This window comes from Vidua macroura, chromosome 1, assembly GCF_024509145.1.
Source record: "Vidua macroura isolate BioBank_ID:100142 chromosome 1, ASM2450914v1, whole genome shotgun sequence".
Lineage (NCBI taxonomy): Eukaryota > Metazoa > Chordata > Aves > Passeriformes > Viduidae > Vidua > Vidua macroura.
Genome location: NC_071571.1, coordinates 116,271,298 through 116,297,761, shown reverse-complemented (window position 1 = coordinate 116,297,761; position 26,464 = coordinate 116,271,298). Strand labels below are relative to the sequence as shown.

Sequence of the window (26,464 nt, the reverse complement as noted above, 5' to 3'; positions counted from 1 at the left end):
CTTAAGGGACTGTCTTTGCCCTGCATGACACCTCATGAAGAGGGTGTTATCTTAGCTGGACATTATCAGATGTGTAATCTCAAGACTTGAAAAAATCCCTCTTCTAAGTGTATCATTAAAAATTAAAGAAATCTGGCGTCTCCTGAACACTTTGACAAGCCTGCAAAGTTTTTAACTCCCCTGCTTCCATTTCCATGCTGGAAAATTAAGAGTGGGGGAAAAGGTATTTACTTTTTTTTTTTCCCACTTGATGTTCTAGTGTTTTGAATGCAGAAATTCAAGGACTATGGAATATAAATGTGCAATGAAAGAACTGATCTGACTGCCAGAACCTCAGCCACGATTCAGTGCAGCTGTGTCTCAGCAAGGCGAGATAGGTCAGGAAGTGTCTGTATCATCCATATTGGACTGGCTGCTCAGAATATCAATTCTGCTCATTGCTGTTTGATTATACGCTGAGGAGAAGAGGAAAATTAACTTGCTCTCTGGAATGCAAGATGAGAAATACTTTTGCTGCCCAGCCTCACATTTTTGAACTATGATTCTGCTGATATCAGCAGCTGTCTGCTGAATCATCTTTCTCTTTTGCTGTTGCCTTGGTCTTTTTAAAGGAAGAATAACCACGGTGAAATAATATGGAGTAAAATACAGCTGAACTTCAAAGGGATCACTGCAGCAGGGACTGGAGATCCACAAAAAGGCACAGTAAATATAAAATTAACATAAATAGATTCTACTGTTTCCAAATGTGTGTTTCAATTGTTTTGATACAAATATTCCAACCAAATATAGAAATAGAAGCTCCAGAATAGCACAAAAATGATAACACACATGCACAGACACACACAAATACTTCCAAACTATCTGTTACAGTGCCAGACCTTGGCAGCAGGAGATTACTAGCCTGTTTTTCAGAGTTTCAGGTCTAATTTTTGTCTCTTTTCTAACAGAAAAATTTCACTGATTTCAAGAGATACGTTCCTCACTTTTCCAAGGAGACCACATATAGGCTGGAAAAATACATGTGACTTAACCAGACAAATAAAATTCCAGATGCTTTTCTGCCTTCAGTGGCAAACTGGGGATTTAGTCTTCCTCTCTAAACATAACAGTAAAGATTTGTTTGCTTTCACAAATGAATAATATTCCAGATTATCTTCTGTGCATTTCAGTTGCTATTTCTGCAAATATATGCATATTTTCATTTGTCCTAAATTTTCTACTTTTTTCAATAAATAGCAAACTACAATAAATATTACTGGCACTGTTTATTAAAGTATACAGCAGGGTTTAATCCGTATCATAGTTTTAAGATAAATTTTCCATTTAGAATTAGTATAGTACAACTGAAAGCTCATAACAAAGTATAATGTCTAGAGCTGCTATGTATTTATTACATAAACTGAGGAAGTGCACTTCCATATCACGTCAATAAATTAGCACTTCTAATGGAAAATTCAATTTTTAAAAAAGTCTTCTCTTATTTTGTTTTTTGTTTGCATGTTTTGCTTCATTTTGGTTTGTGTTTGGTTTGGTTGGGTTATTTGTTGTTGGTTTTGTTGGGGTTTTTTTTGTGGGTTATTTTAGATAAAATGTTTCTGCTTTAGGATTTTGGATCCAATCATCTTCCCCAGCCTTTGATAATACCACTTGGGTGGCAGAAGAAGGGCTCATAACTAGGGTTTGTTTAGTGCTGTGTGTGAGCACTTAGCCCTGAGCCTCCTGGGACATATGTTTCTCCAAAAGCTGATGCAGGAAGGCAAAGTTGGACTTCTGCTCTGAATCTCTCTCCCAAAAGCCCATCCTCCTCTGCTGATTCCAAGATAATTTCAGCTGTACTTTCCAGAGGAATATTACCAAATGGATAAGGAAATGGAGAGGCTGTTTAATATTCATGTGCTTTAGGGTGATGTCTTGGTCAGCTTCTGGAATGTAATAAGTTGGTGCACAAAAGCTCTAGAAAGTCCTGGCTGATGCCTGCAGGACTGAGTGGAACAATTCTAGTGGGATGGCCCCAGGGTGACCCAGAGCAGCTCACTAAGCCAGCAAAACCCTACCCTGTTTTTTCCCTTAGTCTTCTGCTGATTCAGGGATTTGAATCATCTTGCTGCGAGGTCAGAGCAAGGTGAGAACGGAGAGGAGAAGGAAGAAGAGGAAGCGCCTGGCCCCCTCAGCAACAGCAGTCTTCCAACTGAGCTCAGCCCAGCTCAGCTGATCACCTTTTGGCTCAATTCACATGAAATATTGAGATAAATTTAGAAAAATTGTTTGACACTCAAGACCTACTCATCCACCACCTCCACATATCAGTGAAGAACAGTTTATGCATGCAGAATTTCCAATCACTTCATGTGTATTTCAACAATAATAATCACGTCTGCATCTTGGGTTTAGCCCTCCTCAACAAGAAACAGATTCTCAGTCCCTGTCAGGTATGCAATTTTCTGTGTGGGTACGCTGCTCAGTGTGGTCCATTCAGCAGGAACTAGTTAATTTACTTGTGAGTTAATCCGGAAAACCTCTGTGGCAGTCTGAAACAAAGAGGGATTGATGAAAAAACAGACACAGCAGTCATTTATTTGGTGATGTGGTCTGAATAAGAGACGAACAGTAATGGGTTATTTAAACAAGCCTGCTTTATTGTCTTTGTGCTAACAAGATTCTGTGACATTACAGAAGGGGATCATCAAAAGGTTCAGTAAAGTTCCCTGCCCTTTAGTGTAAAATTTCTCCAGTTTCCTCCAGGCAGAAACAATCTGCTGACTAGTGGCATCTGCCCTGTGCTGCACAGGCTCTTTTAGGTTGAATCAAGTTGTGCTTCCTTCCACATTTAACTAGGGGAAGTGAAGGAAGAATTGCTTGCCGGATGTATACGCGTGTGCTTATATATAACACTGCATATATGTGCACATACATATACTGGCATAAGTGTATGTGTGTGTGATTTTATGCATTATATATATATATGTAGAGAGAGAGAGAGATGCTTATAGGTACATATAGGCAAAAAAAAAAAAAAAAAAGCCTAAAATTTTTAACTAGACCTGCAAAAATATGACTTAGAGTTGATCAAAACAGCAAGGCAGGAAGTGAGTTGATGCATTTCTGCTCCTGCAATCTCTCTTTAGGTCAAGCACGCTGGCAGTAGGAAAAGCATTGCCTTGTCAGCCTGTATCTGCAAAAAACAAATACATTCTGGTCGATGCCATCTGCCCCTTTAACATGACTTAGGCACATAGGGTGGGTAAAGCCAGAATGTTTTAGTGGGGCTGTCCTGTCTACGGCAAGTGAAGATGTTCAGCATTTGATATGTGGAACAGTTGGAGATATGGCAGAGTGGACCAACAGAGATCCAGGAAACATGACCTATGAGGAAAGATTAAAAGGCTTGAACTTGTATATGCTGAAGAAGAAAAGATTAAGGAGAAGACAAAATAATAGCTTTCAAGTAAAGATGAAAAGACAAAAGGAGTAAATTGTCTCTAGAACCATGATAAATCAGATAAGGGGGAATAAAATCAGATTGTATCAAGGAAGATTTAGGTCAGAGACTATGAAAAGTGTCTGCAGGGAGCAAGTACATATGTACACACAGAGGAGATGTGACTGCCAGCACTAAGGTCTTCAAGAATAGAGCAGAAGAGAAACTATGTTGAGGGGCCTGGATTACTGTTTTCTGCAGAAGGCTGGAATTCTTAAGGCTCCTGCCAGGCTCATTTTCTGACTTTTTGGTAATTTTCAAGCTATTTTATCTGGTCCAATGATTTCTGACTAGAAAATTGAATCAGTATGTATCAGGGACCCTTGGGATATGCTAGGGAAAGACTAAAATGTCTGAAGATCATGCATCTGCTACACAAGTGTGATATGCCCAGACAAGGAGAACACAGACCGTGAATGAATCTTTTTGGTATATTAGATATGATAGTTGGAAACACTGAAATTGGCTTTGTGTGCACATGCAAGGGAGGCAAATGCTCCTTTATTTCCCAAAGCACAGAGAAATGCATTAAAACAAATGTTCTGGGTTAGGATTAAGTTTGACAAATCCAGGAAACTGAGAGTTAAACTTCTCACTCTTTCCCACAACTGAAAGCTGTTGTGCTTGGTCCTTGATGCATAGCTTGAATTTTTGCATAGTTTAGTTAATTTAGAGGATTTAGGAAGGCTTGCTATAAATATTACATAACAGTAACATTCTGTTGTATTAAGAATGAATACCAAGGACTTTATCAGAGAAAGGAGATGAAGTTTGAATCATGGCAAGGCAATATGTAGAAAATGATGTTAAAATAGATGTAGAAGCAGTTCAAGCATCCTAATATATGCTAATTTTTTTTTTATCTTTAATTTAGCTTGCTTTCTCCTGACCTCATTTTCCAAAGGACCAAACTATCCTGCAAAACCAGAAAACCAAGTCCTGCATAGTACTTTTTGGACTTTCTTGGATGCATTAACTCTAGGACTGCTTATGACTTCAGTGGATTTGAATCTTATGAATGCCTGATTGCAGTGTGTGGTGATAATATAACCAGCAACATAATTTATGTTCATAGTTTTGGGGGAGGGAGTGAAATCATAGAATATGCTACTTTGAATAGCAGTACATTGTTTTAGCATAGCATTTCACCCTTTCAGCACCACCATCTGTCATGTTTTGAAAAACCCAGATAAAGCAGAGTAGGGGATGAGGCTTATACACATAAATTACAATACCCATCCACTGTTTTCCCTCAGCATGCCCACAGATTGCATGTGAGGTTGGGCTGCTACCCCTGCAACTTTCCAGTCAAAAATTTTGCAGAAAAAAAAATCATTAGAAATAAAAGTAAGTAAGGAATGTGAGCAGACAGAAAGGGAGCAAGGGAGCAAGTGATTCTTTAAAAGCAAGACTGCTAGCAGCAGTACAGGTGGAAGGCAGAGAGCATTAGAAATGCTCTCCACACATAGAGGAGTATTTGCAGATTGTCAGTGGCACTGGTAGTGTGACCCAGGCTCCAGATGCTACAGGTGTTAGCCTGCAGGGAAGGAACAGTTTGCCATCAACAGAGGGATCAGCCAGAAGCTGAGGCCAGCCCCAAAGTACACTATGTCCTCACTGACTGTCCTCTAGCAGGCAGAGCTGGGTGCAGGGTCCATCAATAGCATCTCCCCCCACCCAACAAGTGAAAATTCAGGATCCATCCAGGAACACCAGCTAGGAGCAGTAGAAGAAGACAAGGACTGGAAACAAGGCTGCTATACAGATCCAAGGCCTGTCCATGAATCTGAGTGAAAAGCAAGACCAAGCCTGAGCTACTGGGCCCAAGGAAAGAGGTGGGCTAGTAGCTTAATGATAACTAATGATCACTAATCCACATGGTACTGTGAGACGGTGACCAGAATTTAGGGGTTTATACAGCATTGTCCTGTGCAACCAGAGGGATATATAGCCCAGTCTTGAGGAAAATTAGCAAAATGGAAATTGGCCAATTTGGAATAATATGATTTCCAGGTGGACTTTATTAGTTATTTGATTATCCATCATTTAAAACCACTTCCTTTCCTAAGGAGCACACTTTCAATGGTCATATTAGATAATGTCACTTACTAGATCCTCCTGGAACTCAAATCTTGCCCAATTACCAAAACAGACAAGTTTGTATTGGCAGAAGCCTGTTACTGTGCAGTGTAGAAAGGGAGGGCATGGAATACTGGAAAGGTTAATATGTAAGTAAGAAGCAGTCCCTGCTGATTCAGATTGCTTGCCCCAGTTCTGACCTGACAGAATGGCAGAAAAAGGAAAATATAATTAAAAAGCTACAGGTACTGGATTTTGAGTTGCATCTGGACTAAACATAGCCAGACAATGTTTTCTTAGCTCTTTCCACTTGTTTGAAGCAAGCTGTCTTCCTGCGAACTTTTCTGAGCATCAAATGTCAAGCCAAATCCAAGATTATTAAGTGATATGCATATCCTTTAACCTGACAGAGCAAAATTAGGTTTGGATTGGCTACTTAACACTGTGAATCAAGCTAAAACAAGCATTGCTTTGTTTCCTAATCTCAGAAGTCAGATGGTAGCACTTGCCTTTGCACAGAAAGTCATGAGAGGGCTTTGCACCAATCCTGCCTTTGTGTTTATGGAGCCAACTGATGGTAAGCAGGCACTGGCCCTTACCTTTGAAAATTCACATCTTGGTGAAAACCCATAAGACAATTCAAGAGCCATTCTCCTGTGATTGCAAGAATCACAAAAGTGATTCTCCAATTGATGGATAAGTTGGTGGAAAAGAGGTCATCTGAATTGTGAGTAAAAAGAGCTGTGCTGGGGTTTGGTACATCCTATGCAATAAATATTTACATAGCTCATTCTGTTTCCATCCAGGAAGCTGAATGCTGTGGCCCAAGTTGTTGGCTTTTGGGGTTTTTTACAGAGACAAAACACCAGCAGAGTGGGTTTGACGACAATTTTGTGCACTGCTGAGACCCCAGCAATCTGTTGAGGGTCTTGCTGAAGGCGTGAGTTTCAGCAGCTGAAAATTTCAAAGAATTCTATATATTATATGTCTAGCTGGTATAAACCTTCCATCTCCTGTGAAATGTGGCTAATAATATAAAACTAGATGGGAAATCTTGTGTTGTTGACATTCCATGGAGAAGGCTTAGCAGGGCTGTAGCTCCTGGTTCTGCAATCTCCTCGTCTCTAGTACCGCAGTAGAAACCTTCTGCCATGTCACAGAGCTTAACTGTGGTCATCACAGCCTTGAGGGCCATGGAGAGACACAGGTAAGAGTTGTAGAGGATCTAGCACCCTCAGAGATTCCCTTCTGCTGGAATTCCCCAAAGGGACAAATGGGAACAGCAGATGAGAATCTGGTCCTCCTCCACATCCAAGCCTTCCTCTACTTTAGTCAGAAGGCGGAACAATGGAGTCCTGTTGTAGTATAAAACAGTATTTCAGGAATAGCTGAGCCCTTTTTATTCCAAAGGAAGATCTGTAGGGAGGAAAGTTTCTTTCGACACACAGGATGGGATGTTGCATTTTTGGCATTTATAGATACATATTTCTGATTCAGCTAAAAGTGTCCAGTATATATTTCATCAGAATTCTGTCTTAAATAAATCACAGGAAGCAAACCTTGGAAGAACAAGCATAAACTGTCAGCACATCTCTAACACTGAGACACTACTACATGTTCCACACTTTCCTGTCCATAGTAGACTGTGAATGGAAAGGGAGCAAGTGTTTGGAATGGGTTCAGAAGCATGCCTCACAAAATAAGATCCCCGTAAGATCACAGGGCTCTTTTTTGTTTGTGCTGAAGGAGACGGAAACAGCATGTCTCTCAATGAAAGCAAGAAATCTGTTTCACACCAGTGGCAACAGCTGTCACCTCCCCAAGTAGGTGAGAGCACCTAGAGATGCTACAGGACAGCAGCCTGTTCACACCTCCTGGACTGGAGCTCTAGGCTGGTGACAGAGTGCTTGCTGGAAAACTCAGCAGCTCCCACTGTCTGTTTTCATGCTGATTTTCCTCACTGCTTGTTCCTTGGCTTTTCAGCAGGCTCCATGGGCATCAGAGCACACGCTTGCCTGGCACTCACCAGCAGTGTCTGCAAACAGGGTGCTGACCTGCCGTGAAGCTGGGTGGTTGCTGGCTGGCCCCTGGACTTGACAGCCACTGCCACTGGACTCCAAGCTTCCTGGCCCTCAATCCTCCTCACCTGGATGGGATTATGCACAGTGTTCCCAGTACTTCACGTATTACTCTCTGGGTTGTGTCTCTAGGTCTTCTGAAAACAGCTGAAGAGTTTACTGACAGGAAGGTCACCAGTCTGGGGTGGCAGAAGGGCAGGGAGAAATGGTGTTTATTTCCAAAGTTCCAGGCCATTCTCCTCTTTCTTCCTTAACCTCATGCCCAGCATACATTTTGTGGCCAAGGGTAGTAGTTTTTTATTATCTTTTGTTTTAATTTCATATTGGGTTGGGGTTGAAGTCACCTCCTCCCCAGACATTTCCTATTGCTGCATTTCTGCAGTGGTTCTGAGCATGGCACCTATTGCTATTACCACCATCAGATACCCTGGGGAAAACTTTCAAGTCTTAAAATTCTTGAGGCAAGCATGATTATTTTATAATTAGAGAGTAAGTGGTGCAGTCCAGAGTATAAAATATTGACAGAGACTATGACTCAAGGCTTAAATTTGAAGCTCACTTTGATGACCTGGAGCAAGGCTCTGGCCTCATTTTTTTCACCTCTTGAGATGTATAATCTCAAGATGTGTCTCTCACAGTGTGTTTGCCCAGACAGACTCTACCAGACCCTTTTTTTCTCTTTGGGAAACAATCTAAATATCATTGTAATGCAAAACCAAACAGTTTTATAAAGCCAGAAGTGATCCCAGCAATCAACAGGTTACCATACACACCATAAAGAAAAGAATAAATATTTGAATAAGGTGAAAAATGTTAAGTTTAATTTGCCTCCATTTGAACTTCTTCCTTTGGACTGTGTGACATGAGACTCTTGTCCCTTGCTTAAAGAGGCAGCATGTTTTAGGGAATTTGAATGCAAAAAGCTGACTTACTGGTACTATACTTCAAATGTCAGCTTGGAATCTGACACTGTGCAGCCATAAGTAGTTACAGATGGAATATTTCACAGCACAGCAGTCATAAAGTTATTCCTTAATGCTGGAAAGTTGAATGAAAACATTTAAAAATATTAATGTGCCTGCATATTGTGGATCCCTCTCTCCTATGGCTGAAGGCAAGGTAAGAACAAATAAGAACATATGCTGGTATTTCTCCTTTGAATTTATTTTACCAATGTCCTTTAAAAACCCTACTCATTTCCAATGAGGTCTTAGATGGAACTCAGGACAGAAATCAAAATTACTTTGACATTTTAGAAAAAACCTTTTGAAGTATCCAATTTTCCCTATGTTTTTAATGCTGTTTTCACAGTTCTTTACAAGCCTTATAACCTTGTGGTATCTTGATGACCTCTCCATCAGTGGATAATTAAAAGGCCATCAAGTTCTCATTGGCTGTGACTGACAGATGTCCTTTTAAACACATGGTTGCTGGGTAACAAGACCTTATACTGCATTCCTCCCTTGAAATATTTGTCCTATTTTTTATATATCTCTGCCAGTAAGTGTGTCAGCATTCAGCCAGTGTGCTGGAGGGCAAAATGCTAGCTTGAGCTTTTTTTGTATCATGTGGTGCTTCCTAAAAGGAAAAATAGCCAGAACAACAGAAGAGCCTGCATACATTGTGTGGTGAAGGGTTGTATCAACTTCCGCTTTCATACCATATTTTGCTGGCTGAATTGTTCTTTGAATGGAAATGCTTAAGGATTTCAATCTCATTTAGCAGTTTGTCCTCTTGAAAAGCCGCTGAAATCCAAAGCACAATTGGGTATACAACACTGTGGCCCACATGTATGAATGACCTTTTCGATCATAATAAAGGATATTTAAAAATTCCAATTTCTTGTGATGGTGACCAATGTATTGTGAAAAAAAAAAAAAAACAGAGAAAGAAATAAGGTGAAATCAAATGGCAACCATGCAGAGTTTAGCAAGGATTCTGCAAAGACTGCTTAAAGTCTCTTGGGTACACTCCAAAAGCCCTTGTAATACCCCCAAGTCCCCTCACTCCATCTTAATAGCCTGCTGTAGTGCTCTTTGTGTGCATATCTTATGATAGCCTCTATTTGGCTGACTTTTCAGAAACTTTGGTCCACTTACTGAAAAAAAAGAGCAACAAACAAGCACAGAGAAGAAAACTGAGAAAGCCCAGAGAGTAAAAGGCATTTGGGGACAGACTCTGGATTTTTTCAAATAATTGTGAATTAAAAAAAAAAAAAAAAAAAAAAAAAAAAAAAAAAAAAAAAAAAAAAAAAGAGTTAGAGCTTTGTCATGAGATGCTGCACTTACAAGGATTAAGCAGTTGACTGTACATCTTTATACCAGTAAAGAAGAGAGAGAAAGAAGCACAGTATTTGTTCCAGTAATTCCCCTAGGACTTTGTCTTTTTCATAGTTGTTTTGCTCTCAAGGATTGTTTTTCTGTTTCTTGCTCTACCACTCAGCCACTAAATGAATTTGTGAGAACAAGCTAAACAGTGAATAAAGGCTGAGTACTGAATCTGTTAAAGCATCCAGCAGATAACAGGATGGGATAGAATTCCAGCTTCAACTGCATCATCATGAAAAGCTGAACAAAGTGGCAGCTTATTTCTGGCATTTTCTGTTTTAGAGGAGCTCAACTTTGTGACTTTGATGCTAATAGTCTATTTGATTTAAATAATAATATGGAAATAAACATCATATTGAGAGGGAGAATGGGTAGGAGATCAAATGCATTTGCATACAAGGCATATCTAGTGTACTCATCATCATTTAATATATACTGTGAGCTAAATTGTCTCCTCAGATACAATGGCACAAATCCAGATCAATTTTATTGACTTTGATAGAAGTAATCTGGATTCACCATAACGAATGAGGGAAGGGAGGATATTTCTATGCAACAGCTTCTTATGAAAATTGCTGCTAAGTTTGTGTTATTTAATCAAGATCTTCAGTGAACAAACAAATTCCAAGCCATTTCTATCAAAAGCCTTTAAAAGACTTGTTGCTTATTTGCTTGTACTCAATGAATTTGTCAGGAAACCAGCAGATAATGAGAAAACCTACTGCAGGAGGAAAACATGTTTTATAGCATTAATGAATAGATTTGGGGAATATATCTTACTGATGACTGCTACCCTGCTCCTGCTCTGAAGAATACTTGCCATGACCCTCAGGCTGTTGCTCTAGAGCTGGGTATTGTGCAGCACTCAGAAGAGCACATTCTTCCTCCATATTTACAGTATTCTTTTTCTCTCCCTCCCCATGAAACTGGTCTCAGATATCATTTGTGATGTTTCAAGTGCTTCAAACACAGCTCAGGCCTTTCTCTGACCTTCCAGGGAGGGCTCTTCCAGCATATGGCAATAATTTTAGTCCAGAGGTTCTCAGGTCCAGATAAACACTCAGGCAGCTCTTGCCTAGTACCGGCTGGTAGGGGCTGCAGAATTGCTGCCTGGAGAAGGGAGAGCAGATAACAACCTTCACAGCTGCTCTCCAGGTCCAGATCTCCAGATCCACATGAGGAAAGTGAGGGATGAACAAGGCAGATGAGATGAGGGGGGTGCTGAAACCAACTGTTCTGCTCTGATCTTGATGGTGATATACTGCAGTCTTTATTCAAACAATTGTCTTTTGTCATTTCTACATTTCTTGGTCACTTGGGGAAAGTTTGCACATCCAAATGCAGTTTACTAGAATTTGCAAAGGACTTCAGATTAGTAAATGAACTCTGTATGGGCTTATTTAATTAATGTCACAAACATGAACTAAGAGAAGATGTTTAGAGAAGCATTAATTAGTATTGTGGGTATGTGGGTAAATGATGTGATTGATTCCAGATTAAGTTTTCAAGTGAAAAATTCTGTGTTTGTGAACAGACCCTCTGCTTCCTCATGTAGCTCTAGTTAGGAAAAGATTGGATTAGGGAACAAACTATCTTTGTAGTTATTAAGACTGAGCTGATTTTACCTTTTGCTGACCCAGGGTGCAAAGAAACCAATTTAAATTCTCTCTCATCTTTAAGAGAAGTGAGCATGTATCTCTTATAAAAGTGACCTAATCCCAGAATTACTGCTGTTTTGCTGAGAAATTCCCTGGACTGTCATAATTTCTGTTCCTAAGGTTGCTCAAATAACCCGAGAACTGTGCTACTGTTGTAATCCAGCAAAAAGAGAAGCAGAACAAGAGGTAAGGTTGCAGAGTAGAATTAGATGATGGTCCATTACTGGAGCAGTGGGGTTCGGGTTTTTTTTGACTAAAGAAGTAACAGTCTTCAGGAAAATAGATAATTTCTTCATATTAAAAAGGACAGACTTTCAGTTCTTAGTCTAAGCTATCAAGATGGAGATTGTAATGTTCCCTATTTACATACCCATGCTTTGTAAAGAGTTAAAGGCTGGCTGCAACCTGAAAAAATGCTAATTGTTTTGCAAGTTTTGGCTTGCAATTATTTATTTTTTTTTTTCTGTGAGAAGTGACCCTTCTAAGAAAAAGATTTTCAATCTTTTTGTTCCTGGATTTACTTTGCCAATTAACTGAACAAAAGGTTCTAAAATCACCAGGATACACAGCCAAAATCTCATCTCTGGTAACTGGTTTTTTTCCCTTCTGCTGGCAAGGAACACCAATGAATTTTTCCTTTTTTCCCTTTCATTCTTGTCCTTACTTGCCCTCTTTTACCCCTTTTCTGGTTGTTCCTTTCATCTCTGCTATTTGAGGGTTATTCACCCTCTATTTTCCTTGCTCAGTAAGAGTCTTCATGCTTTCTGGGCTGCCAACATCAAAGAGGTTGTAGCAGCTCAGCAGAGCCTCGGGAGAGCAGGGCAAAGGCATTAGGACTACAAGGATGCCACATGCAATGATCTTGGGCCAGCACCACTGCAGCAAGCATGGGAGCAGGGATGAAAAGGAGAGCTGCTTCCCAGAGACCAACCAGGGCTCAGTTTGCGCCTGAGTAAAGTACACAATTATTCTGAGAATAAAATATTTACACAATTGTCTTACTTTTGTTTTCTTTCTGGTTCTTCCCCTTACAGATTATTTTCCAATTACTGCCTTGAAAGCTTTTCTAACATTCTACCATCAGTGGAAAACAAGATAATAAACATTTGTTAATGGATAACATAATAAACTGTTGGTTTTACTCCATTGTGTTTATTTAATGATGTGGCCCCAAATGATCTGGTCCCTTGGGGTGGGCTTTAAGGGATTCATGTCTGCAGAAAAGTTACTGATTTCATTTTCTGCCCTTCCTATGGAAAAACGGGGACTGCTTCCATAGGAAATGAGCTATGTCCCAAATGATAGTGTGTAACAGAAGAATGCCTTGAGGACAATGCCTTCTACTCTGCATCAGGCATAAGAAGACCCTGGGTGGGTCTTTAACATTTACCATGAAGATCTGCAGAAGTACAGGCTCCTCATTATGAAAAGCTTCAAAAGGGGACAGATAGCAAGGACTTCCTATGTCGCTCTCTTTATATGTTGCTGTAGTTGTGGGTGGTCCTTGGGGGGAAAAAAAGCACTGAAATTTCATTGTCTCCCATATGTATAATGCCAATAGGCCTACAAGAGCCAAAAGGAGCTCCTGCTTTCCCCTCAGACTCTCTGTTTGACTCAACAGGTTCTAGTTCTCCAAGGTGGGTGTGCCAAGACCTCAATGGGAGCAAGAGAAGGAAATTAAGTGCCATGTCCCATGTTCTCTTTATTGGGAGCCATGGGGAGGATCTGTGCATAGGAGCTCTCTATGAGAGAAGGAGTACAAGGTGGGAATCACGGTCAGCTAAAACAGAGAAGAACTGTGTTTTCAAGAACTCCTTATTCAACCATTATCCAGCATAAATCTTGGTTATAACCTGGGGTAGATTCCACCATGTTGTGGAACAAACAGCATTGAAAACAATTGCTTCTGCAGAAAAAAATGAGATTAAATATTTCTGCTTTTAAAAAATAATAGAAAAGAAAGCATTTTCAAAGATTTAGTGAACTCGACAAAATTAAGGAACTTCTATGCAATTATGATATTTCTTCAGTGTATGCTGTTTTTCTGCATCTTTCGTTTCTCATATTTGACCCAGAAAGCCTTAGAGATACATAATTCAGTGGGTGTTTCCTATGGTGTTCTAGATGCAAACACAACATAGAACTGTGACAAAGTAAGAGGCTGTAGGGTTTAATAGAAGTTAAGATATTCACTTAAGTTGACAAGGATACAAGTAACCCAGATTCAATCTGGCCTGTATACAGATTCAGCCTCTCAGAAGATAAGATATCTACATTTTTTCGCATAATAATCACTAAAAAAAGAGCAGTTAATGGCTGCATTCCTCACTCTTCCTGACAAGAAAATGCCATGAAATATGACCATAAATCAGAGAGTATAAAACATGTACAGATATAATAATAAAACAGTAAAGATAACAGGAAAAATTCAAATTTCTAATTATTAGGTAATAATATTTTATTTGGTGTACAGATGGAAGTGTGTTCAGCTCTAGGCACCCCAGTACAAGAGATATACACTGGAGAGAATCCAGTGAAGGGCTGCAAAGGTGTTTAAGGGATTGGAACATCTCCCCTGTGAGGAAAGGCTGAGAGACTTGGGAGCGTTCAGTCTCGAGAAGAGATAGCTCAGGGGATCTCATCAGTGTTTGTAAATACCTGACAAAGGGGTGAAAGGAGGATGGAGCCAGACTCTTCTCAGTGGTGCCCAGTACGGGACCAGAGGTGATGGGCACAAATGGAAGTTCAGGAGAGTCTCTCTGAATGTCAGGAAATGCTTTTTCACTCCGAGTGTGACTGAGCACTGGCATAAGTTGTCCGGAGAGACTGTGGAACCTCCACCCTTGGAGATAGTTGAAACCTGTATGAACATGGTCCTGGGAACTGCCTGTAGGTGCCCCTGCTTGATCAGAGAGATTGGAGCAGATGGCTTCCAGAGGTCCCATCCAGCCTGAACCCTTCTGTGGTTCTGTGAAGGGAATTATAGCCCTGCAGCTCATTGGAGCTGAAGTGCAGAGAGAGTGGTGGTTCAATGAATGAGTGGAATGCTACGAAAAATACAAGGCTCGTTTTCCAGGGAAGTCAAGCACATCTTTTCCAGCCTTTTCTTCACTGGAACCAAAATTGTTTAGTAAAGACCAATCTGTAGAACATTTTTTTTCCCCAAAGCTGAAGAGTAATGTGACAGATGAGAATGGTACTACTTGTAGAAATGATAGTTCATACAGATGAGAAATTTTCCACCCTGCAACATCATATTTTGTCTTGTAAGTAATTTCTATCATTGTTGCTTTCATAGTGAAGGATTTACAAGGGAGATGTCAAAGTCAACACTTACCATTTTGCGATGTATCCTGAAAAAAATTCCGAGCTGTTAGGCACTGGATCCCAGCTCTGCCTTGCCCATGGACAGCACTTCAACCATTCTTCCTGCTCTCAAGGGTGTCATTTCCATAACCATTGGTTTCACTGCATTAACTTACTCTTTCAATCTGCAGATGATAAAAGTCTGTAAGTGGAGGTGGAAACCCTATAGATAAGGGAAAATGGTGGGATTTTCTTTAGAAGAACTGATTCCTTTAGGCAGGCTGTAAAAGAGAGACACAGGCCATACATACTTTAAGTTGTCTGAGGGTTGTCATGGTCTAGTCTTCTCTGCACTTCTGCTGGGAAAACACCATCCAAACAACCCATAAACTGTATCGAGTTTTCCTCCTATTTTTTAAGACTTGTTTATTGTGCAGGAGAGCACTTCAAAGATTTCCTCAGTCTCCATGTGCTGTGTTCCTGCAGCAATATAAAAGACAATTATTCCAAACCCATGATGGGACAGGGGCCTGGGTAAAGGGGCCTGGATGAAGGTTGGAGATGCACTCTACAGGAAAAAGAAGAAACCAAACTTCTGTTCACTCTGATCATCTAACCCCACTATGTGGGTGCCAGGATCTCTGTCTGCCAGTACCTGCTTCATGGGTTTCATAAGGAATGCCAGAATATTCAGGAAAATTGTTTGTTGAGTACTGTATAATCACAGCAAGGAGGAAGAGCAAGCTGAATTTTTAAACACAAGATTCTCAAGTTCTTTAAAAATGAGATTTTTCTTTTCATCCAGCTGTCTGCTGGATTTTGCCTTTATTTGAATTGGAAGCAGCAGAAGTGTGATTCCCTACACTGTGGGGATTGCAGTTGCGGGATGCTGTGGAATGAAACCCTATGGCCAAGAACAGAGTGTGCTGTGTGAAGGACTGAGGACGTTGGCAGTTCTCACAAATGAAGAAATTGTGAATAGATTCCAATGAGGTGGTGCATGACTTTGGTAATAATTTTAAAGTGTGATGTTTTTAACAGAAACCTACAGGTTTTTACCTGGAGTGAACTGAAAATTTATACATTGAAAAACAAATCATTTGTCTTGTACCAAGATAAATGACAAAAAAGAAACAGTGTCAAACCGTTGACATTTTGGGCAATATTTTGCCCTTACATTACTGTCCAAGGATGCTCCTCCTGTATCTACAAGAGCACAATTGGCACATTAGAAAGTGCATATTATGGATTTTTGTTTCTCAGGAATCTTTTCTCAACTTGATCACAAAAGGAGGTTTAAGAAGCATAATGCCACACAAGAGAAAAGGGAAGCACCTGGAAACTGAATGTAGGCAAGGGAGAGTGGGCACACAAGGATATTGAGTGGGGTATATAATACCCAATGGTGTACAGCTTAAAGATTAATCTTATGTTTTGAACAAAAGCTGTTTTGAAATACACAAATTAAAATGACATAATCCAAAATTAAAAAAAAAAAAACAACAAAACAAATAAGAAAACCACCCCAAAACAAACAAACCAAAACAAGCCCCCCTAGTTTAATAATGGTCAGATAACAGATTTTGTTATCAATGTGATTAAATAAAATGTTTTCATGCATTTTCTTTGTCTTGTTTCCACCTGACATACCAGCACATTTGCCACAGAAGCTCTGATAGCACAACTTGGTCTCGTTTGATATATTGGCTTGGATTATGGCAGACTTCAAATCAGTTCCTGATTCAGTTCTAGTTTTCCATAATCAGTTCATGCCTGAGTTCTCCAAAGGATACTTTGAAGTGGTAGTACAATAACACTGCCTTTGTCTAATGTGTCTGACAGTATTTGGCACTCCATCTCACACACAGTCTGGTCTTGCTAATAAAAATAACAGCCAACAGTTCTATTGTGTTCTTAATGCTGATGAAGAAAATCTCTAAGATGCCATTGTAACTGAAGATAAATTATGATCATTATAAACAAGTAGAATAGAATTCGCACCTGCTTTCCCTGCCCCAACAAAATGCATTTTAGATTCACCAAAGCTTTATTTCAGTTGATCACAATATAGGGTCCATTCAGTCTGGAATGAGTGTTTGCTGCACATCCTCTAAAGCTCCAGAGTGACATTTGCCTTGCAGGCAGACTTTGGACTTCGGAGACAGTGCAGGCTCTGTACTGGCATTTGCAAAAATAATAGGCTATCCATCAGAACAGTAATTTTCCTCACTCCAGGGTCCCAAGCTGAGAAAAAGTTAGTCCTACAGGCCTAAGGGAAACTGCAGAGCACAATAGAGCTCACACCGCTGCATGATTGTTATAATTCCGTGAGCTGATAAACACTGTTGTTGTTGATAACCATCTCCATTTCTGAAGAAATATTATTAAGTGAGCTCAAGGCTTGGCACTGAAAACGTTATTTATTTTTGCAGAGGTACTACACAGCTTTATCTGTTTTGCTTTTGCAAGTGCTAAATTAAACATGATAAAGGCAGAATCTTGAACCCCCAGGCAACTATGACAAAATGCAAATTTCCTGCTGGTTAGCTACAGCACCACAAACTCTTTGTTGGGAGCTCTTCGTTCCGTAGAGAATATAAAACATTTGATCCTCTTTCCCTTGATGTCAATAGGGCTTTAACTTCATAGATAGTAGAGGCAGGCCCATACTAACCTTGTTTGATCAAGTTATTCCTAACAAATTTTAGCATGGTGTGATGAGGTTTCTTTGCCCCTGGAATATCTCAGATGTTCAGGAGCTCTCCCCAAGGACAAGACAGTGGTTATGGACAGAACTTCTATGCTGGTCAATGAGATGCATAACAAACAGCTTAAACTCCAGGAGCAGCACATGAAATTGCTCTTACATCCCATGTGCCTCATGATCACTGCTTCTTGCCTTTGCTCTATCTAGCTGCTTTTTCTCAGGAGAGTACAGAGGGCAAAAGGAGTGAGTATGACAATGAAGTCACAGATTCATAGTCTTAGGTATAGAAAGATGAGAGCAATTTCCTTCTCTTCTATCAAAACTGAATGTTCAGGACATGTTTTTCATCATGGCCAAGTGGCAGTACAGGATATCAAGCTCATGGGTTTTTGGTTTATTTTTTTCCAAAATTTATTAATGATCTTTATGCATGTTTATTTATCTTGCTTATAGAGCTGCATGAATTCTGGGCATCTTTTCTAATTACTCATGTACTGAAACATTTGGACATTTGCAACTTTTTTTTTGCTTTGGGTTTAAAAATTATATTTGAGCAGTATTCCAATAACAGCACTTACTAATAAAGCTCATAACCCTTTGACTTCTAAAACAATTTGGCTATAATTATCTGCTGAGTTGACATCAGTTTGCAAAAACTTTAGCTCCAGTGAGACAGGCTCTTTGCCTGTTTGGAATGACTGTGGCTTGTATATTAGTTCTGGGCAGCTCTATTTCTTAAAGGATTTGACCCTATATATTTATATTGTTCTATTTGATAAAGCTGGTAAAATGAAAAATATGTAATTTTTGTTCAAAGATTCTTTCTTTTTTGCTCCAGTTTCTTGCTTCTTGTATGACTCTTATTATGTGATTTAAAAGCTCATCAGCATCATATAGCCATAAATGTCTTCAGCAAATCCATATCTTCTGTGTTTCATGGTTGCTGAGCTGTGGCAGATGTTTATGCAAAGCAAATACCGAGAATATAAAGAAGACATATCACAAACAATAAGTTATTTGTGCTGCAGAAAGCATCATTTTTAATTTACTCCAACACATTGGAGGAGATGCACACTAAACCAAAATGTACTTGGTCACACTAAACCAGAATGTACTTAGTCAGCAAAGGTGATGAAAATATTCCTGTTTAGCTCCAATAGTTTATGCCATGCTAAGTGCGTTAAAGAACATCTGTTTCAATGTGCATTGGAACTCCAGTTCATGTTGGATATCCATGATCTTATAGGCTTTCCAATAATAATACAGTAGACTGATTTTTTTTTCTTTTTGTTTATTTTGCATCTTTTTATTTGTTAACACTTTGATGAAAACAAATTTTGGGTGAACAATTGTTTGGATTAGTCTAGTTTGCTATCCAAACTTAGAAGTTACTTTCCAATGTGTGCATCCAGGACAAATACTCTTTCTGTATCACAAGGAACATCATAGAATGCAACCACTGCAAAAAGCAAGAAACTATACCTAAATCTTATATAAGCATTTACCATACATGCTGTTAGACCAGGGGATGAATCTTCAGAGCTGCCCTTGACAATGATGTTCACTTTTTGCAGAAGGGAAAGGGGAGCACAACTTACACAGCTGAGCTGGCTTCTTCCTGTGACCTCCTGTGGCCAACCACCATGGGTTCACAGCCAGGTTTTCCACAGCAAGTCCTGCCAATCAAATCCCAGATTATTCAACCATGTATTCAAGAGGCCTTCATCTTTCTTTGAAAACCAAATATTTCTAGTCTGGTCTTCTAAAGATAAATTCAAAGCTCAACGCTGCTTGAATTGTTGAAGTTTTAAAACTGGAAAGCAAGTAAAAAAAGAGTTGCAAAGAATTTGCCTCATGCTTATAGGTGTTTGGAATTGGCAGCATTTACAGTATTTTTCTAATCTTTTGAGAATAATGATGTCTAAAGAAATAACTGAACACCTCAAGATTCTGGAACTAGATTTGCACAACTATGTGTCCCCCTTTGGTTGTGTTGATTTCAATGCCTTCAGCTTCAGCTAAAGCAACATTTCTAGTTGCTCCTTGGTCTCCTGTCACATTGTCCTAACCCCCAACAGCCTTTACTGCAGTCATGAATGTTCACATAAATGCCACTAGTCTCCTCCTGCTAAGAGTATGAGGAAGGAGATACGCAAACATAGGAACTGCCTCAAAATAACCAGTAGGACCCCTACAGTTTCCTTTCAGTATCTAAAAGCTCTTGGCCAAGCACAGATTGAACAGCAATAGGAGTATGACTATTGCATCACAAAATGTGCTTTCTGGCCTATTTCCCCTATTTAACCTACCAACCCCAGAAGGGTTGAAATTATTCTTGCCTTTCTTCTTCACGCTTTCAGTTTTTAAAGAGGAATCCAGTGGCATCTTTCTTACAAGAAGTCAAAAGTACAAGGGAGGTAATGCAAGTGATGCCAGCAAAGGAGCCACCAATAATCAGGGAAAATGATCTTGCAAAGAGATTGTCTCCTGTCTGTCACCACTATCTCTGAGAAAGAAAGTAGCACTAGCAGAAAATGACCTGCTAGATTGTTTCTGCTTCTAGATCAATAAATAAAAACTCTGCAGTTCCCCTGGAAGATATCCTGCTGTCATTGCAGTCTGACTCTAACACATTCAAGTCAAAGTGAGATTAATATCTAAAAGCAGCTACTTAATCATGAGCAACAACAACAGTCACCCTGGCTACCTTTGGATCAGGTTTCTAAATCACGGAGCAGATAGAGCTGCTGAGCTTTTCACCCAGAATACAAATTAAAGGTAATTTATTAACATGGAGTCAGACCTAGAAAAACAAAGAGTTATCTGATTTTTTTTTTCCATTGTAGTGTAGAAGATATCTGCTTAACAGAGATTCTTCATTGCACAAGGTAGGGAAAGGCAATTGTTCAATGCCCTGAGAATGGAAGGCAGGCAGGAAGGCAGGAAGGCAGGCAGGAAGGCAGGCAAGGAAGGCAGGCAAGGAAGGCAGGCAGGCAGGCAGGAAGGAAGGAAGGAAGGAAGGAAGGAAGGAAGGAAGGAAGGAAGGAAGGAAGGAAGGAAGGAAGGAAGGAAGGAAGGAAGGAAGGAAGGAAATGTATAATGATTGAAATCTGCAGGCAATCAGGATTTTGCATATGTGGTTGTATATGTGGAAAAAACTGTTTTGCAATCTTCTAGCTGTTGACTATTGTTTCTTTGTTTAAGGTTTGAATAAATAACTCAGAGAGATCTGAGATTCTTTGGCATCTCAAATCTTATTAATGCAGAGTTTCCAGGAGAGTTGATCTGACAGTTTTGTAGGATTATTTAAATAAAAAAGCCAAGAAGTTGTCTTTTTAAGCTTGTGAAGAGATTTGTATCTTTCAGTGCTGAAGAAGGTTGATGCCAAATGAATACAGACTAGGCTCCACAAACACAATTTAAATCTCACTGGGGAGTATGAATATTTGGCACCTAATTTGGTCAATATGTCTATTTCTGGTTCCTCCTAAAAGGGATTCAAATCTTCAAAGTCACAAGTTTACTCTGACTCACTCTATGAACCCTCTCTCTTTCCACTGCATTGGAAGGTCACCAATAGAGAATAACCTAATTTTTGCATGCAAGTCATGTGCCCAACATGAGGACTTTCAGATTATGCACTTCTTCTCTTTCTCAATGTCCATTAATTTTTTTTTTAATTGTATCCTGTGTAATGGGTGGGTAATATAACCATTTTTTCAATCAGATAATGGATGGCCTATTCAAACTTGTCCTGTTGCCCAGTAATCTACCTTTATTTTCAGTGGAAAAATGACAGTTTGCACACATGAAAGCATCTGGGTCATCACTGCATCAAGTAGAGACATCAGGGAAAGTCTGTAGAATAATTTACCAAATAAGTGATTCCTAAGGATATTGTCATTTTTCTAAGTAATGTAAAAGAACAAAAACTGATCTGGACTTTTTTTATTTTTTTGTCTTCACTCTTAGGAAGTTGTTGTTTTGGCATATTTACATAACAATGAATTGTTAGTAAGTTCTTTCACATTTTATTCTGTTTTTGTGGTTCTTTGGCAAGTGATTAAGCCCTTTTTACACCAGCACAAGTTTCAGTTGCCACCTACCCCAACAGCTGAGTTTATGGAAATGATAGCTGGAGAATTGGATAAGATAGGCATAGGCTGTAAAAAGCATTACATCAAGCTAAGCACTAAATCAAGGGATGTGAGATGCTTTCACAGATTGAGGAGAATTAAAAACTGAAAAGAAAGAACTGATTAGGGAGCAAATTGCAATCAGAATGTTCTAAGACTAATGTCAGCATTAAAATTCACTATGGGGTGGACTCAAATTTAGAATTGATCCCAGACAGGGCAAGATGATTCATAATAATCTTATAATATAGAGTTCTCTCTAAACCTGGACAGATTCCATACATTGTTGCAACCCCAGAAATCCAAGTAATAAAAGATGCACAATGTTTAATTGGAGTTGGCAGTTAAACAAAACATAGCAATGCTGTCACATTTAAATTGATGTCAGTTTAAATGATTACATGCTAAAAGATTTCCCACTGTTTATCTGCAAAAATAAAGAAAAATAATTACTCCCATGACCATGGGACAGAGATTGCTATTTTTTTTCCTTCTATTTACAGCACAGATCATAGGAGGGAAATTATGCAAGAAAAGCAGCTCATCAGTTTTCAAACCAGGGGTTTCAATTGCAAATGTAGTGTGACAGCAGACATTTCCCTCTGTCAAAAAGTAACAAAGTAACTGAAGGGGAAGGAAAATGGGGCCTGCAAACAAATTGGTGATTCAGTAAATAAAAACAAATGACAAAAGTAGGAGTCAGTGACCAGGAAGCCTGAGGTGCTGCTTTGTGAGATGAACACATAGAAAATAGATGTCTTGGCCAGTGCCATGCTTTTGGTTTTAATTTGTTGACCAAATGGATGTTTGGGGAGTAATACAGATGTGCTCATTTCTAATGGTCTCCATCCATCACTCCACATCCCTTCTAATTGCTCTTACAGGTGATACAGGCTTTTAGAGACCTAAGAGCTTCAAACTCTCAGGGTGCCAGAAGGGAAGGGCAGCGCCTCATCTATACTGACATGCTGGGATTGTGTATATAGCATTTGCCTGGCAGAAGGACTGTGTGGGAATAATACTCTGAAATTCAATCTTCTATCTCAAATTACTCCTCAAGGGTCTCTTAAAATGTTTTCATGAAGTTCTAGAATCTCCTCAGTAATGCTTGTGGTCTTTTCAGTTGCTTTCTTATTTGTGAATAATACATGGCTCACCAGCAGTATAAATAATTACCTTGGAGTCTGAAACATCTATTTCTATCCAGATGATCTATTCGCTTCATTGTTTCTTTTCGTTAGCATCCTGCATACATCTGAAATATTTATACATAGGCAGAAAAACTTACTCTTGAGACAATTATGATGCAAATAATTGTTACTGGGTTGAGCAAACTCATGATCCAGGCAACCACAGGAAAAAAGGGAAATATCTTCCCTATTATTCATTTACATATAGTGATTGATAGCATTATAATGTCTTTTCAATGAAGATAATTAATGTTCTAAGTTCTCCTTCAACAACACACAGTCAAAATGTCCCTCTGAAACATAACTCTCATCAAGAAGCTTGAATGCATCAGAGAGTAACTAGATTTCAGTTCAGGTAAACAATGGCACTTCTAGAACTTGACATCTGATGCCCAACTGATTTGTACTTCAAAACATTTGCACAGTGCAGTAACACTGGCAAAGCAGAACATCTGATCAACTCCATGGCTTTTTTTCAATCACAGAACTGAAAAAAGGCTTATCAAGAGCTGCTTCTCCTTGCCAATGCACAAGTTACTCAATTGCCAGATTTTTTGAAAGATCTGGTTATTCTCAAAGATCTGAGGGGGGCAAAGTCATCAAGGAAGAGATCACAGTTTTATTCTTATCTACTGAAACAGGGCTGTGGCTGGGCAGGTAAGCTCCTTGCCTTGCTCTGTTGCCCTGACTACCTGGAACAGGACAACATTCAACAAACTTATATTTTAATGTCACACTCTAATATTCCAGCTGGTCTTTTAACAAATTACAGAGGAAGAATGTAAATGTCAAGCCTTTCCCATGTCTGTGACAAAATTAGAAGTGTTCTGTAAGGGTTTACAAACAAAGTGTGTTGACCTAGTTCTCGCCTTGCTCACTGTGAGACTGCAGTGGCTTAGTTTACCTGAATGTGTGAAAACAAAAAAAAAACAAAAAAAAACAAAAAAAAACAAAAAAAAAACAAAAAAAAACCAAAAAAAAACAAGCAGAAAGAAAAGAATTGACTGAGGTAAGCCACTTCTCCACAAACACTTAACAGTTGTTAAAAGACAATGCCAGGACAGGAAAATGCCTGGGGATCCAAAGATCTAAAAAATAAAGTTAAAAAAAAAAAATCTGGCAGACTTTAAAAGGGAGTTTTTTTCCCAAAATAAATATCCTTCTGTTTTAAAAAAGCTTTTTAGTTATTGACTGCCCCTTACTTCTAACTTTCCAAAGAAAAATGGCCAGGGCAAACATGGTCCAATGTGCTGTGTAAACACAACAGATTAACAGGACACTGAAGTAGAAAGAGATTTGAGAATCTCATCTAGGCTTCAAATGTAAGTGCCTGGTAAAAGAGAGTCTAATAAGAAAGCAGAAAAGGTGCAACTGAACAATGACCTGTAAGAAATTGGGCTTGCTGGTAAAGTACTTACTGCTTTTCTAAGGAAGGCTCAGACATTTGTGCTAGTTAATAGAGTGAAAAGGGATGATCTTTCACTTCATGATTTGTATCTGCAAAACTGGTATATACAAAGAAATAAAAATATTTTAGTGTCTAACAAAGAAATCTTTCTTACTTTTAGTTTCTTCACTTTCTCATCAAAATTAGTTATTTTATTCTTATTTTATTCTTATAAATAAGAATAAAAAGAATACAATTTATTTTATTCTAGTACACAAGGATGTAACTCTTGCAACAAATTGAAAACATGTAGCTAAGACACAAATAATAACAAACCAATTGCTTTTCTTTCACAATAGCCTTCCAACAAGGAATAATCATAATCACAACCTTCATCTCCCACCCAAGCAACCTCAAGGCTGACTCAGTCCAGTTTAACCCTCCACCTCCTCTCCATTGTCTGCTGAAACAAAGGAGGTTTAAAGTGGGCAGTCATAAGAGCCTGAAATAACCTGATATTCCTCCTTTGCTGTCTATCTTCTCCTTGTACTCTATCTTGAAATGGAGTCATAGCGCTACATTTGTGACATCCCATTCATTTCCATGGAAACAGATTACCAGTCCACAGGCGTTTATGGCTTCACTGCCACATAAAGAGAAGGAACTGATCTCTGTGAAAGAAAGCTCTCCCTGAAAACAGCAGCAATAGACGTGGTTTCTGATAGAAATAGACGTATTATCACATTTCTCATTTCCCTTTAAATTCCAATTGACATGCCTTAGACTGGATGCATGGCTGCACTTACATCCTTGTAATTAGTGATGCATTATTCATACCGATTCATACCCGCTCTGAAAGATGTTATTTCAAGGCTCCATTCTACCTTACTTCCTCTTACTTCTGGATTTTCAATTTTTCCTCTTACACAAGATATTCAAGTCAGAAAGCAAGCATCCTTCCCCATCTTCCATCTTAATTTTTCTCCCATCATCCATCTTAGTTTTCAGAATCCACTCCAACATGATTCATCCTTCATATCTTTCAAGGATCCTTCACAGGTGTCTGTTTTAATTTTGCATCTTATGTCATTTATCCTAGTTTACTAAAAATGAGTAAGATATTCAGAAGGAGGTAGAGGCCTGCCACAGCAACCAAAATGAACTAGATTCTGCCTAGTTAAGTAGTTTGGAATTTGACCTAAATCTTTTAGTCCTGGGGATTATTACCAGCATTTTCCTTGGATTTCTCTTTCCATTGCTTGGTTACATTGCTGTAAATTAGGGCTGCCCTCAGGCTGTTCTGATTTGCACTCAAGCTGCCACTTGCCCATTGAGCTATTTGGAAACGTTGATGTTGGCTGCAGCACAGGCTCGCTCCAACTGTTCATCCACATCTCTTCATCTAGAAGCCACAGGACACTGAATGGGAACAAATGTGAGGTCATTTGTCTTCATAATTGCTTATAAAGGACGTTGGTGGTCCTGTGCAAGTGTTTCAAAAATATCCCCCCTTCCCAAGTGACTCTGAACCAAATGGCCTGGTGTGAGCTACACCTGTGCTCTCCTTGTGTGCTTCTGGGCTATAAGAAGTTGGTTTTTTTTTTTTTTCCATTTTCCTTGCTGCAGCTGTTCATGTTGTTGATGAGAAGTTCAGCAGGGCAGGACCTGCTGTTGTTTAAAAGGAGACCCTGAGTGACCTGCCCTCACAGTCAGGCAGTGGACAGGATGAACACTTTTTCTGAGATCAGACAGAGACTGCAGAAGCAAGGGACAAGAAAGCATTGATGTAATGAGTCTTTCATCTGAGGAAAGCTGCCCAGTGGGGAGACAGTGTAGGATGACACAGAATCAAACGAGTGTCTGAGCTCCAGTTGAAGGCAAGGGAAAGGGGATGTTTATAAACCAGGAGAAGCTGCACAGCAGTGCCTCTGTCCTGGAGCTGAGCACACCTGCCCCTGAGTCATTCAGCAGGATGTAAATCCCAGGTGATACTCTGTGATACTAAGTTCAAGGCAAGAGTGAAGTCTGGCTGTTGTGCTACCTGCCTTTTAGATGGCAGCCTACAAACAGCTCACAGACACAGTGAATGCATCCAAAGAAAAGCAGTGAAGTGGA

The 26,464-nt window shown here is 39.4% G+C and overlaps 1 long non-coding RNA gene across 3 annotated transcripts; it reads right to left on the bottom strand.

Annotated features, from left to right (window-relative positions):
* Positions 1–18,945: 18,945 nt before the first annotated feature.
* LOC128818844 (uncharacterized) lies at positions 18,946–25,712 on the bottom strand. 3 transcript variants are annotated; one of them, XR_008440576.1, is made up of 5 exons: positions 25,577–25,712; positions 24,381–24,467; positions 22,949–23,027; positions 19,235–19,312; positions 18,946–19,095 (listed from the first exon to the last, which is right to left on the bottom strand). It is a non-coding gene; the product is annotated as an uncharacterized LOC128818844 (long non-coding RNA). The 3 variants fall into 3 exon arrangements; XR_008440573.1 differs by lacking the exon at positions 25,577–25,712 and adding an exon at positions 24,862–24,916; XR_008440575.1 differs by lacking the exon at positions 25,577–25,712 and adding an exon at positions 24,740–24,833.
* Positions 25,713–26,464: the final 752 nt, after the last annotated feature.